Raw genomic sequence first — 12,947 nt, 5'->3', positions numbered from 1 at the left:
AATCAGAATGGCTAAGATATATTTGGTGCCTCATACAGCTAGGGTGTTTCGTTGATTTTTAACAAGGATTCTGTGAAACTAGGTCAAGAATTTAGAATCCACAAATGACTAAGCCAAAGAGACTCCATCCTATTCTTATGAACCTATTGAAGTAGAAGATTCACTGGACCTCAAGCCCCTCATCCCTCAGCCCATGACATGAACCTTATTTTTGGACTGCAGAAAGAATCATGGTAAAGCATCCAAAACCCTCAAGTCTGGCCCTTGAAACACAGGAAGATAGATATTAGAGAACTGCTATCTAATGCGACTACAGAAATGCATCATATAGTCTATGCTGTCGTTTCTTTTACTAATATCTGGTAATTTTTGGATAAAATAAGGATTTGGGAGTTTATCATTTAAGTAAATACAAGATATTCAGAACTATAGAGCTGGTCCCCTTTGTTTCAAAATCATAACAAAAAAATGGAATAGGATAATAGAACATTTGAGTACACATTCAGCAATATATATATTCCACTATCAAGGAATGTACAAAAAATTTTAATAAAATATTCACTAAACTAAAGGTCTGTAGGGAAAATACTGGCCTTTAGAAAAGAGAGATATCTGAGGAAATTGTACTATAAGCCAGAGGAATGGAACTAGGGATAAAATTATTATCCAGTAGAATCTCCTGCACTCCATATTCTTAGATCTTTGGGACACATGCCAAGGCCCTGACTAACTTTCTCCATCAGAGCATGTAACCACTAGTGATGCAGAGAGAATTCTGTAGCTTTAGAGAGATGGAGTACATAAAGGTTTCCACTGTGCCAAAGGAGACAGACCTAGAAAGGACACCCTTGAATCTGGTCAATGTAAGGAAAGCTGTTCAGTAGGTAGGCCCTGCCAGTTATCAGTGACATAATAAATAGGCACCACCTGAAAAATCTGTTGTAACTGGAGAGCCCTAACTTCTTCTGTGATGTAACAAGTATTGTCCTGACAGGAACTGCCTCTCAGATATTCCTTCAGTACCTCTCCAGTTTACTAATAGGCCACTTATTCAGAGTAAACAGCCATTTGGGAGGGAGTACAAACAGGATGAAGAGATCAGAGAAGAGAGGAAGGAAGCTTGCCTTCTGTCTTACTATTAAAAAATGAAGAAATAAGTGGTACTGGGAAAGTTCAGAGAGCCCTTGGTAGGGGTTGAGTGGTATCACTGAAGAGATAGACTTGATCTGAGCCTTACTCATATGGGAATCAAGAGCTGGAAGCTTCACTGAAGCATCTGGACTTCCCTGTTCTAATGGTTCCTGGATGTCAGAGGATTTATCTCATTCATTTCTTTATTGCAAAGCCAAGAGTTTGAGAGGGCACAGTTGTTTCTCTGAGAGCTATGGCCTTTATTATTTTTGTCCTAAGAAAAAGGTCCTAAAGAAGAAGGATGGACAAGTATTATGTCCACAGCTCAGAGGAAACTCCTCCAAGATTTGGATACCTATAGTGCAGTTTGTGTCTGACATTGATATCTGGGAGAGAGAAGTTCTTCTAATTGAGACTTCCATCATCTTTGTCTTTCCACTAGTATTACTCTGAATACCACTATAGATTTCTGAGTGAATAACTGTGATTAGTTGGCAGTTTTCTTTATTTTTATATCTTTCTTTCTTATTTTTTATAAAATTTTAGTGTTTTTAAAGTGGATGAGTCTATATTTACATTTAAAATATTATTTCCTTTCTTAGTTTCCTGCCCATAAGATCACTACCTGTCACAATCCTTTCTTATCTAACCATACTTCTACCCCTTGACATTTCCTTGAACTGGGTGACAAACCAACGTAGGACCAAGGACTTCTCCTTCCATTGGTGCCAGCAAAGCCATCCTCTGCCAAATATACATTTGGAGCCATAGGTCTGTCCATGTTCATTCTTTAAATATTGGTCTATTACCAGAAAGCTCTGTTTCATTGACATTGTTTTTCTTTTGGGGTTAACAGCACCTTCAACTCTTGTAATCCTTTCTCAAAACCTACCAACAAGAGGTCCGTTTTCCGTTCACTGGTTTGCCACTAACATTCACTTCTGTATTTGACATGCTCCAGCTCTCTCTCAGGCAAGACCTATATCCAGTTCCTGGTAGAATGCACTTAGCTTCCTAAATCTTATCTAGTTTTGGTGGCTGATTTTATATATATATATAAAAGTATATATATATATATATAAATATATATATAAAAGTATATATATATATACTTTTGTTGGATCCTACTGTATGAAGTTAGGGGGAATTTTATCAGAGATTCAATGCAACTGGGTCAAGAATGTAGAATCCACAAATGGAATTGGCAAATAGATTCCCTCCTGTTCTTATGAAACTATTGAAGTTGAGGTTTCCCTGGTCCTGAAGCCATTCTTATCACTTCCCATCCTTCTCTATCTTATGTTTGGCCTCAAGAAAGAATCATGGTAAAACATCCAAAAACCTCAAATCTAACCCTGAGACACTGGAAAAGAGATATTGAAGAACCGAGATCAAACGGGACCTGAGATCCAAATTCTATACTCCATGTGGTCCTATGGTTTACTGATATCTGGAAATTTTTGGATGAAATAGGAATTTGGAGATTGCCATTTGAAGTAGGTACACCCTATTTACACTGTTATAATCACTCTATAGCTGGGCGCCTTTGTTGCTAAAGTCATTGCAGAAAATGGAAGTGGAAAAGCAAATTTTTGAGTACAAATTCAGGAATATATATAAAGTCACCTATCAAGGAATATTCAATAAAAATTGAAATACACATGCATTCAATTAAAGGTCTGTAGGGAAAATACTGGCCTTTGGGAAACAGAGAAAATGAAGAAAATTGAACTGTGTGTCACAGGAATGAACCTGAAAAAGAAAATATTATCTAGAAGAATCTTCTAAACTCAAATTCCTAAATCTTATCGACTCGTGCCAAGACCCTGACTACCTTTGTCCATTCAGAGCATTTAACCACTAATGAAGCAAAGAGAAGTCACTAGCTTTAGAGAGATGGAGTACGCAAACATTTCCACTGTGTAATAGGAGATATATGTGGAAAGAGCACCCTCAAATCTGGTCAATTTAAGGAAAGCTCTTTAGCAGATAGGCCATGGCAGGTCTTAGAGACATCATAGTTAGTTCATTCATGAAAAATCTCTTGTATCCTGGAGAGCATTAGCTTCTTCTGTGATGTCACATGAGCTGTCGTGACTGCAACTGTCTCTCAGATATTCCTTCAGTAACTCTAGGTTTTACTAATTGGCCTCTAAATTCAGAGCAAATTGGGGAGTGATAACAAAAAGGATGAAGAGATCAGAAATAGGGAGAAAGAAGCTGGTCCTCTGTCTTTGTACAAAATACAAGGAACAAACATATGGTCCTACGGAAAGCTCAGTGAGACATATATAGGGGTTGAATGCTATGGGTGAAGAGATAGCCTTGATCTGAGCCTCCCACATAAGGGAATCAGGAGCTGGGAGACCCTCAGAAGAATCTGGACTTCCCTGTTCTTACTGTTCCTGGAGAGTTTATATCCTTCATTTCTTACTTCCAAAAGCCAAGTGTTGTGAAGGGCACAGTTGTTTTCCTAAGAGCTCATGGCCTTTACTCAATTTGTTAAGAAGAGAAGGTCATAAGGAAGAAGTGAAAAACAAGTATTGTGTCCCTAGGTCTGAGTAAACTCCTCCATGCTTTGGATATCTATAGTGCAGTTTCTGTCTGACACTGATATTTGGAATAAAGAAGTGCTACTAGTTGAGATTTCATCATCCCAGATTTTCCACGAGTATTACTCTGACTTCTTTACTATTTAATTACTTCACTATTTCACTTTACTATTACACTTCGGATTTCTGAGTTAATATGTGTGATTACTTGGCAGGTTTCTTTTCCTTTATATCATTCATTTTTTTTTTATTTTTTAGCGAAATTTATTGATTTTTTAATTGGATGTCTCTATATTTACATTTAAAATATTCTTTCCTATCCCAGTTTTCTGTCCACAAAATCCCTAACCATTCCATTTCTTTCTTCTCTAACCAGCCTTTCTGCTGCATGACATTCCCTTAAACTGGGAGACAAACTAGGGAAGACAAGTGCTTCCTTTCCAATGTTGCTCAATATCTCATCTTCTGCCACATATTCATTTGGACCCATAGGTTCAATGTACGTTCTTTGTATATTGGTCTAGTATGAGAAAGTGGTGGTTCATTGGCATTGTTGTTCCTATGGGGTTGAAAGCACCTTCATCTCTTCTAATCTTTTTTTTTTTCAAAAATTACTTACAAGTGGTCCGTTTTCAGTTCACTAGTTTGCTACTAGCATTCACTTCTGTACTTGACTTGTTGTATCTCTGTCTCTCAGGAAATATCTATATCCAGTTCATGGAAGAATGCACTTCTTACCTTCATCAATCTTATCTAGTTTTGTTGGCTGATGTAAACATATATACTTTTGGTGGATCCTACACCTATGTAGTTAAGAGGAATGTTAACATGGATTCTGCACAACTATTTCAAGAATGGAGGATTCACAAATGACAATTTTTAAAAGAATCCCTCCTGTTTTTATAATCTATTGAAGTAGACCTTTAAAAGGTACTCAAACCATTCTTCTCCCTGCCCATCATCCGGTATCTTACTTTTGGCCTTCACAACACAGGAAGCTAGAGAGTGTAGTACTGATATCAAATGGGACAAGAAACTTAACTCAATAGTCCATATTGTCCTTTGCTTTCCTGATGTCTGGTAATTTTTCAAGAAAATAAAAATTTGGGAGTTTAGCATTTGTAGTAGGTACACAGTATTTACACTTTTATATTCACCCTTTAGTTGGGCCCCCTTTGTGACCAAAATCATTGCAGAAAATGGAATTGGAAAACAGAATTTTTGAGTACACATTGAGGAATATTTACAAAGTCCCCTATCAATGAATTTTCAATAAGAAATTGAAATACAATATTCATTCAATTAAATGTCTGTAGGGAAAATACTGGCCTTTGGGAAACAGAGAATACCTAGAATATTGAAGTGAGTCACAGGAATGAACCTGGGAATATAAGTATTATCTAGAAGAATCTCCTAACTCCATGTTCCTAAATCTTTTCTACCCATGCCAAGACCCTGACTAACTTTCTCCACACAGAACATGTAACCTTTATTGAAGTAGACAGAAATCTCTAGCTTTAGAGAGATGGTGTACGTAAAGGTTTCCTCTGCATCAATGGAGACGGACCTGGAAAGGGCACCCTCGAACCTGTCAATGTAAGGAAAGCTGTTCAGGATGTAGGCCATGGCAGTTCTCAGTGACATCACCATTAGGCCTTCCCGAAAACACTCTTGTAACCTGGAGAGTCATACCTTCTTCTGTGATTTCACAACTGTTCTCATAACTGCAACTGCTTCTCAGATATCCTTCAGGAACTCTAGGATTTAATAATTGGCCCCTAATTCAGAGAAAATTGGAGAGTGATAACAAAGTGGATGATGAGATTGGAAATAGGGGAAAGGAAACTGGCCTTCTGTCTTGGTATAAAAACAAGGAAGAAATACGTGGTCGTTTGGAAAGCTCAGTGAGTTCTGGGTGGTGGTTGAGTGGTATCGCTGAAGAGATAGCCTTGATCTGAGCCTTCCACATAAGGAAATCAAGAGCTGGGAGACTCTCAGAAACATCTGGACTTCCCTGTTTTTATGGTTCCTGGATGACAGAGGGATTATATCATTCATTTTTTTATTCCAAAACCAAGTTTTATGAAGTGCACAGTAGATTTCCTGAGAGCTCATGACCTTTACTATTTTTGTCAAGAAGAAAAGGTCCTACGGAAGAAGAAAAAACAAGTATTGTGTCCCTAACTCAAGTTAAACTCCTCAATGCTTTGGAAACTTATAGTGCACCTTGTATCTGACACTGATATATGGGAGAGAGAAGTGCTTCTATTTGAGACCTCATCATCTCAGTCTTTATACTAGTATTAACCTGACTCCCACTTCTGAGTCAATATGTTAGAATATTTGGCAGCTTTCTTCTCTTTTATATCATTCATGTTTTTTTTTTATTTTTCAGCAATTTTTTTCTTTTTTACTAGATGTTTTATATATACATTTAAAATATTATTTCCTTTCCCAGTTTCCTGACCATTAGTTCCCTACCAGTTCTATTTCCTTCTTTTCTAACCAGCCTTTCTAGCACATGACATTCCCTTGAACTGGGAGACAAACTAGGGAAGACAAGGGCTTCTCTTTCCAATGTTGCCCAAAAAGGCTATCCTCAGCCACATATGCATTTGGAGCCATAGGTCAGTCCATGTACTTTCGTTTTATATTGGTCTAGTATAAAAAAATCTCTGGGTCATTGGCAACGTTGTTCTTATGGGTTTGTTAGCACCTTCAGCTCTTCTAATTCTTTTTTCAAAATTTACCAACAAGAGGTCCATTTTAAATTCACTGGTTTGCTACCAGCACGCACTTCTGTATTAGACATGCTATATCTGTGTCTCTCAGTAAATATTTATATCTGGTTCCTGGCAGAATGCACCTCTTACCTTCATCAATTTTATCTAGTTTTTTTGACAGATGTATACATATATACATTTGGTGTCTCCTACACCTAAGTGGTTAAGTGGAATGTTACCATGGATTCTGCCTAAATATGTCAATAATGTAGAATTCACAAATGACTATTTCAAATAGACTCTCCTGTTTTTATGAACCTATTGAAGTAGATGTTTAACTGGTCCTCAAAACCTTTTTTGCCCTACCGATCATCGGGTATTTTATGTTTGGCCTTAAGAATAATCATGGTAAATTATCCTTTACTCAAGTCTGGGCATGCAAACACTGGATTTTAGATAGAGTGTATTGTTATCAAATGGGACTAGTGAACTGAATTCAATAGTCCGTGTTGTCCTTTGCTTTCCTGATGTCTGGTAATTTTTTGTTAAATAAGGATTTGGGAGTTTATCATTTGAAGTAGGATTACAGTATTTACACTGTTATACTCACTCTGCAGCTGGGCACGCTTTGTGACCAAAATCATTGCAGAAAATGGAATTGGAAAACCGAATTATTGAGTACACATTGAGGAATATTTACAAAATCCGCTATCAAGGAATTTACAATAAGAAATTGAAATACAGTATTCATTCAATTAAATGTGTGTAGTGAAAATACTGGCTTTGGGAAACATAAAAAACCTAAAAAATTGAACTGTATGTCACAGGAATGACCTGTCAATAAAAATATTATCTAGAAGTATCCCCTACACTCCATGCTCATAAATATTTTCCACCCATGCCAATACCCTGACTAACTTTCTCCATTCAGAGCATGTAACCAATAGTCAAGCTGAGAGAAGTCTCGAGCTTCAGGGAGATGGAGTACCTAAAGGTTCCCACTGTGTTACAGGAGATGGACCTGGAAAGGGCACTCTCGAATCTGGTCAGCGTAAGGAAAATTGTTTAGCAGGTAGGCCATGGCATTTCTCACTAACATCACCATTAGGCCTTCCCTGAAAACTCTCTTGTAACCTGGAGAGCCATAACTTCTTCTGTGATGTCACAACTGTTGTCCTGACTGCAACTGCCTCTCAGAAATACTTCAGTATTTCTAGTGTTTACTAATTGGTCTCTAATTTAGAGCAAATAGGGGAGTGAAAACAAAGAGGATGAAGAGATTGGAAATGGAGAGAAGGAAGCTGGTCTTCTGTCTTGGTATAAAAAACAAGGAAGAAATATGTGGTTTTTAGGAAAGCTCAGTGAGTCTTTGGTAGGTGTTGAGTGATATCACTGAAGAGATAGCCTTATCTGAGCCTTTCAGATATGGGAATCAGAAGCTGGGAGCCTGTCAGATACATCTGTGCTTCCCTGTTCTTATGGTTTCTGGAAATCAGTAGGATTATATCATTCATTTCTCTATTCCAAAAGGCAAGTGTTGTGAAGGGCATATTTGTTTTCCTGAGAGGTTATGACCTTTACTCTTTTTGTCAGAAGAAAAGGTCCTAAGGAAGTAGTGAAAAACAAGTATTGAGTACTGAGTTCCGAGTAAACTCCTCCATGTTTTGCATATCTATACTGCAGTTTGTGTCTGACACTGATATCTCGGAGAGAGAAGTACTTGTAGTTGAGACTTCATCATCTCAGTCTCTCCAATAATATTACTCTGAATACCACTTCATATTTCTGAGTCAATATGTGCGATTACTTGGCAACTTTCTTCTCTTTGATATGTTTCTCATTTTAGCAAATTTTATTGCTTTTAATAACTGGATGTTTCTATATTTACATTTAAAATATAATTTTCTTTCCAAGTTTCTTGCCCTTCAGATCCCACTTGTTCTCTTTTCCTACTTCTCTAACCAGTCTTTCTGTTTGTTGACATTCCCTTGAACTGGGAGACAAACTAGGGAGGACCAAGGGCTTCATGTCCATTGTTGCCCAAAAAGGCCGTCCTCAGCAACGTATGCATTTGGAACCATAGGTCAGTCCATGTACTTTCTTTGTATATTGGTCTTGTAAGCAAAAGCTCTGGTTCACTGGCTTAGTTGTTCTTATGGGGTTGAAAGCACCCTCAGATCTTCTAATCCTTTTTCTAAATTTACCAAAAAGAGGTATGTTTTCAGTTCAATGGTTTGCTACCAGCATTCACTTCTGTATTCGACATGCTGTATCTGTGTCTCTCACTAAATATCTATATCCAATTACTGGCAGGATGTATTTCTTACCTTCATCAATTTTATCGAGTTTTGTTGGCTGATGTATACATATATACATTTGGTGGCTCCTACACCTAAATGGTTCAATGGAAAGTTAACATGGATTCTGCCCAACTATGTCAAGAATGTAGGATTCACAAATGACAATGCAAATAGACTCCTTCCTGTTTTTATGAACCTATTGAAGAAGATGTTTCATTGGTCCTCAAGACATTCTTCTCCCCGCCCATCATCTGGTAGATTACATTTGTTCTTAAGAAAGAATTATGGTAAAAAGTCCTGAATAATCAAGTCTGGCCATGGGAACACTGGAAGGTACAAAGGGTTGTACTGATATCAAATGGGACTAGAGGACTGAATTCAAACTTCATATTGTCCTTTGCTTTCCTGATTACTGGTAATTTTTTGATAAAATAAGGATTTGGGAATTCATCATTTGAAGTAGGTACACAGTATTCACACTCTTATACTCACTCTATAGCTGGGCCCCCTCTCTGACCAATATCATTTCAGAAAATGTAATTGGCAAATGGAATTTTTGATTCCACATTGAGGAACATTTACAAAATCCCCTATCAAGGAATTACAGTAAGAAATTGAAATACAATATTCATTCAATTAAAGGTTTTAGAGAAAATATGGCCTTTGGGAAAGAGAGAAAACCCAGAAAATTGAACTGTATGTCACAGGAATTACCTGTCAATAAAACTAATATCTGCAAGAATCTCCTACACTCCATGTTCCTAAACCGTTTTTACCCATGCTATGCCCCTTAATAACTTTCTGCATTATGAGCATGTAACCACTGGTGAAGCATAGAGAAGTCTCTATTTTAGAGTGATGTAGTACATACAGGTGTCCTGTGCCACATGAGACATACCTGGTAAGGGCACTCTCGAATCTGGTCAATGTAAGGAAAAGTGTTCAGCAAGTAGACCAAGGTAGTTCTCAGTGACAGCATCATTAGGACCTCCATGAAAACTCTCTTATAACCTGGTGAGCCCTACCTCCTTCTGTTGTCATGACTGCAACTGCCTCTCAGATTTTCCTTCAATAACTCTAGTGTTTACTAATTGGCCTCTAATTCAGAGACAATTTGGGAGTTAGAACAAAGAGGATGAAGAGATATGATATGGGGAGAAGGAAGCTGGACTTACGTCTTGGTATAAAAAACAAGGAAGAAATATGAGGTGCTTGGGAAAGCTTAGTGTGTCCTTGTTAGGGGTTGAGTGGGATCACTGAAGAGATAGCCTTTTTCTGTGCCTTCCACATAAGGGAAACAGGAACTGGGAGACTCTCAGATGCATCTGCACTTCCCTGATCTTTTGCTTCCTGGTAGTCAGAGACTTTATATCATTCATTTCTATATTCCAAAAGTCATGTGTTGTAAAGGACACAGTTGTATTCCTGACAGATCATGGACTTTATACATTTTGTCAAAAAGAGAAAGTTACTAAGGAAGATGGGATGGACAAGTATTGTGTCCTCAGCTCAGGGTAAACTCTACAGTGCTTTGGATACCTATTGTCCAGTTTCTCTCTGTCTGAGACTTCTATCTTGGAGAGAGAAGTGCTCTATTTCAGACTACATCATCTCAGTCTTTCCACTAGTATTACTCTGTCTATCATTTTAGATTTCCAAGTCAATACTTATGATTAGTTGGCAGGTTTTTTTTCTTTTATATCTCTCAATTTTTAGCAAATTTTATTGGTTTTTTTAACTGGATGTTCCTTTATTTACATTTAAATTGTTATGTCCTTTCCAATTTTCTGGCCCATAACATCCCTATCTGGTCCCCCTGCCCGTCTTCTATAATCCTTCTTACTACCCCTTAACATTCCCTGGAACTTGGAGTTAAACCTAGGGAGGACCAAGGACTTCTCCTTCCATTAGTACTCACCAAGTCCATCCTCTTCCACATATGCAGTTGGAGCCATAACTCTGTCCATGTACACTCTTGAACATAGGTCTAGTATCAGAAAGCTCTGGTTCATTAGCATTGTCGTTCTTATGGTGTTAAAGCCCCTTCAGCTCTTGTAATCTTTCCTGAAAATCTACAAACAAGAAGTCCATTTTCAGTTCACTGGTTTGCCACTAGCATTCACTTCTGTATTTGGCATAATCTAGTTGTGTCTCTCAGGAAATATCTATATCTGATTCCTGGAAGAATGCACTTACCTTCATCAATCTTGTCTAGTTTTGGTGGCTGATGTATATATGTACTTTTGGGGGCTCCTACAGCTCTGAGTTTAGCTGGAATTTTGACATGGGTTCTGCATATCTAGGTCAAGACTGTAGAATCCACAAATGGCAACACCAAATAGACTCCATCCTGTTTTTTGAAACTTCTGAAATTGAGGCGTCACTGGTCCTCAAGTCATTCCTCTAGATGCCCAGCCTCCTATATCTTATGTTTGGCCTTAATAACTAATCATGGTAAAATACTCAAAACCCTCAAGTATGGGAATGAAACTCAGGAAGGTAGATATTGCAGAACTGATATCAAATGGGACTAGAGAACCGAATTCAATAGTCCATGTTGTGCTTTGCTTTTCTGATATCTGGTAATTTTTTGTTAAAATAAGGATTTGGGAATTTATAATTTGAATTAGGTATACAGTATTTACAGTGTTATGCTTACTCTATAGTTGGGCCTCCTTTGTTGCCAAAACCTTTGCAGAAAATGGAATTGGAAAACAGAATTTTTGAGTACACATTGAGGAATATTTTCAAAGTCCCCTATCAACGAATTTTCAATAAGAAATTGAAATACAATATTAATTCAATTAAACGTCTGTAGGGAAAATACTGGCCTTTGGGAAACAGAATACTTAGAATGTTGAACTGAGTCACAGGTATGAACCTGGGGATATAAGTATTATCTAGAAGATCTCCTATATTCCATGTTCCTAAATATTTCTACCCATGCCAAGACCCTGACTAACTATCTCCATTCAGAGCTTTCAACTACTAGTGAAGCAGAGAGAAGTCTCTAGGTTTAGAGAGATGGAATATGTAAAGGTTTCAACTGTGCAATAGGAGACTCTCCTGGAAAGGACACCCTCGAATCTGGTCAATGAAAGGAACGCTGCTCAGCAGCTAAGGACATGGCAGTTCTCAGTGACATCATCATTAGGCCTCCCTGTAAAATCTTTTGTATCCTGGAGATCCCTAGCTTCTTCTGTGATGTAACAAGTATTGTCCTGACAGGAACTGCCTCTCCGATATTTCTTCAGTACCTCTCTGGTTTACTAATTGGCCACTAATTCAGAGTAAACAGCCATGTGGGAGTGAGAACAAACAGGATGAAGAGATCAGAAATGGGCAGAAGTAAGCTGGCCTTCTGTCTTAGTATTAAAAAAAAGAAAAAAAAATAAGTGGTATTTGGAAAAGCTCAGAGAGCCCTTGGTAGGGGTTGAGTGGTATTGATGAAGAAATAGACTTGATCTGAGCCTTCCACATATGGGAATCAAGAGCTGGAGCATCTGGACTTCCCTGTTCTTCTGGTTCCTGGATGTCAGAGGGTTTATATCATTTATTTCTTTATTCCAATACCAAGGGTTATGAACGGCACAGTTGATTTCCTGAGAGCTCATGACCTTTACTCTTTTTTGTCAAGAAGAAAAGGTCCTAAGGAAGAAGGGAAAAACAAGTATTGTGTCCCTAACTCAAGTTAAACTCCTCAAGGCTTTGAATCCCTATAGTGCAGTTTGTGTCTGACACTGATATCTAGGAGAGAGAAGTGCTTCTAGTTGAGACTTCATCATCTCAGTCTTTATACTAATATTAACCTGACTACCAGTTCAGATTTCTGAGTCAATATGTTAGATTACTTGGCAGCTTTCTTCTCTTTTATATCATATTTTTTTTTATTTTTTAGCAATTTGTTTTCTTTTCAAACTACATGTTTCTATATATACATTGAAAATATGATTTCCTTTCCCAGTTTCCTGCCCATAAGATCCCTACCAGTTTCATTTCCTTCCTCTCTAACCAGCCTTTCTGCTGCATGACATTCCCTTGAACTGAGAGACAAACTGTGGAGGACAAGGCCTCTCTTTCCAATGTTGCCTAAAAAAGGCCATCCTCTGCCACATATGCATTTGGAGCCATAGGTCTGTCCTTGTACTATTTTGTATGTTGGTATAGTATGAGAAAGTTCTGGTTCATTGGCATTGTTGTTTGTATGGGTTTGAAAACACCCTCAGCTCCTCTATCCTTTT

The sequence above is a fragment of the Rattus norvegicus genome, chromosome Y (assembly GCF_036323735.1).
Source record: "Rattus norvegicus strain BN/NHsdMcwi chromosome Y, GRCr8, whole genome shotgun sequence".
Taxonomy (NCBI): Eukaryota; Metazoa; Chordata; class Mammalia; order Rodentia; family Muridae; genus Rattus; species Rattus norvegicus.
This window is presented reverse-complemented; position numbering follows the sequence as displayed.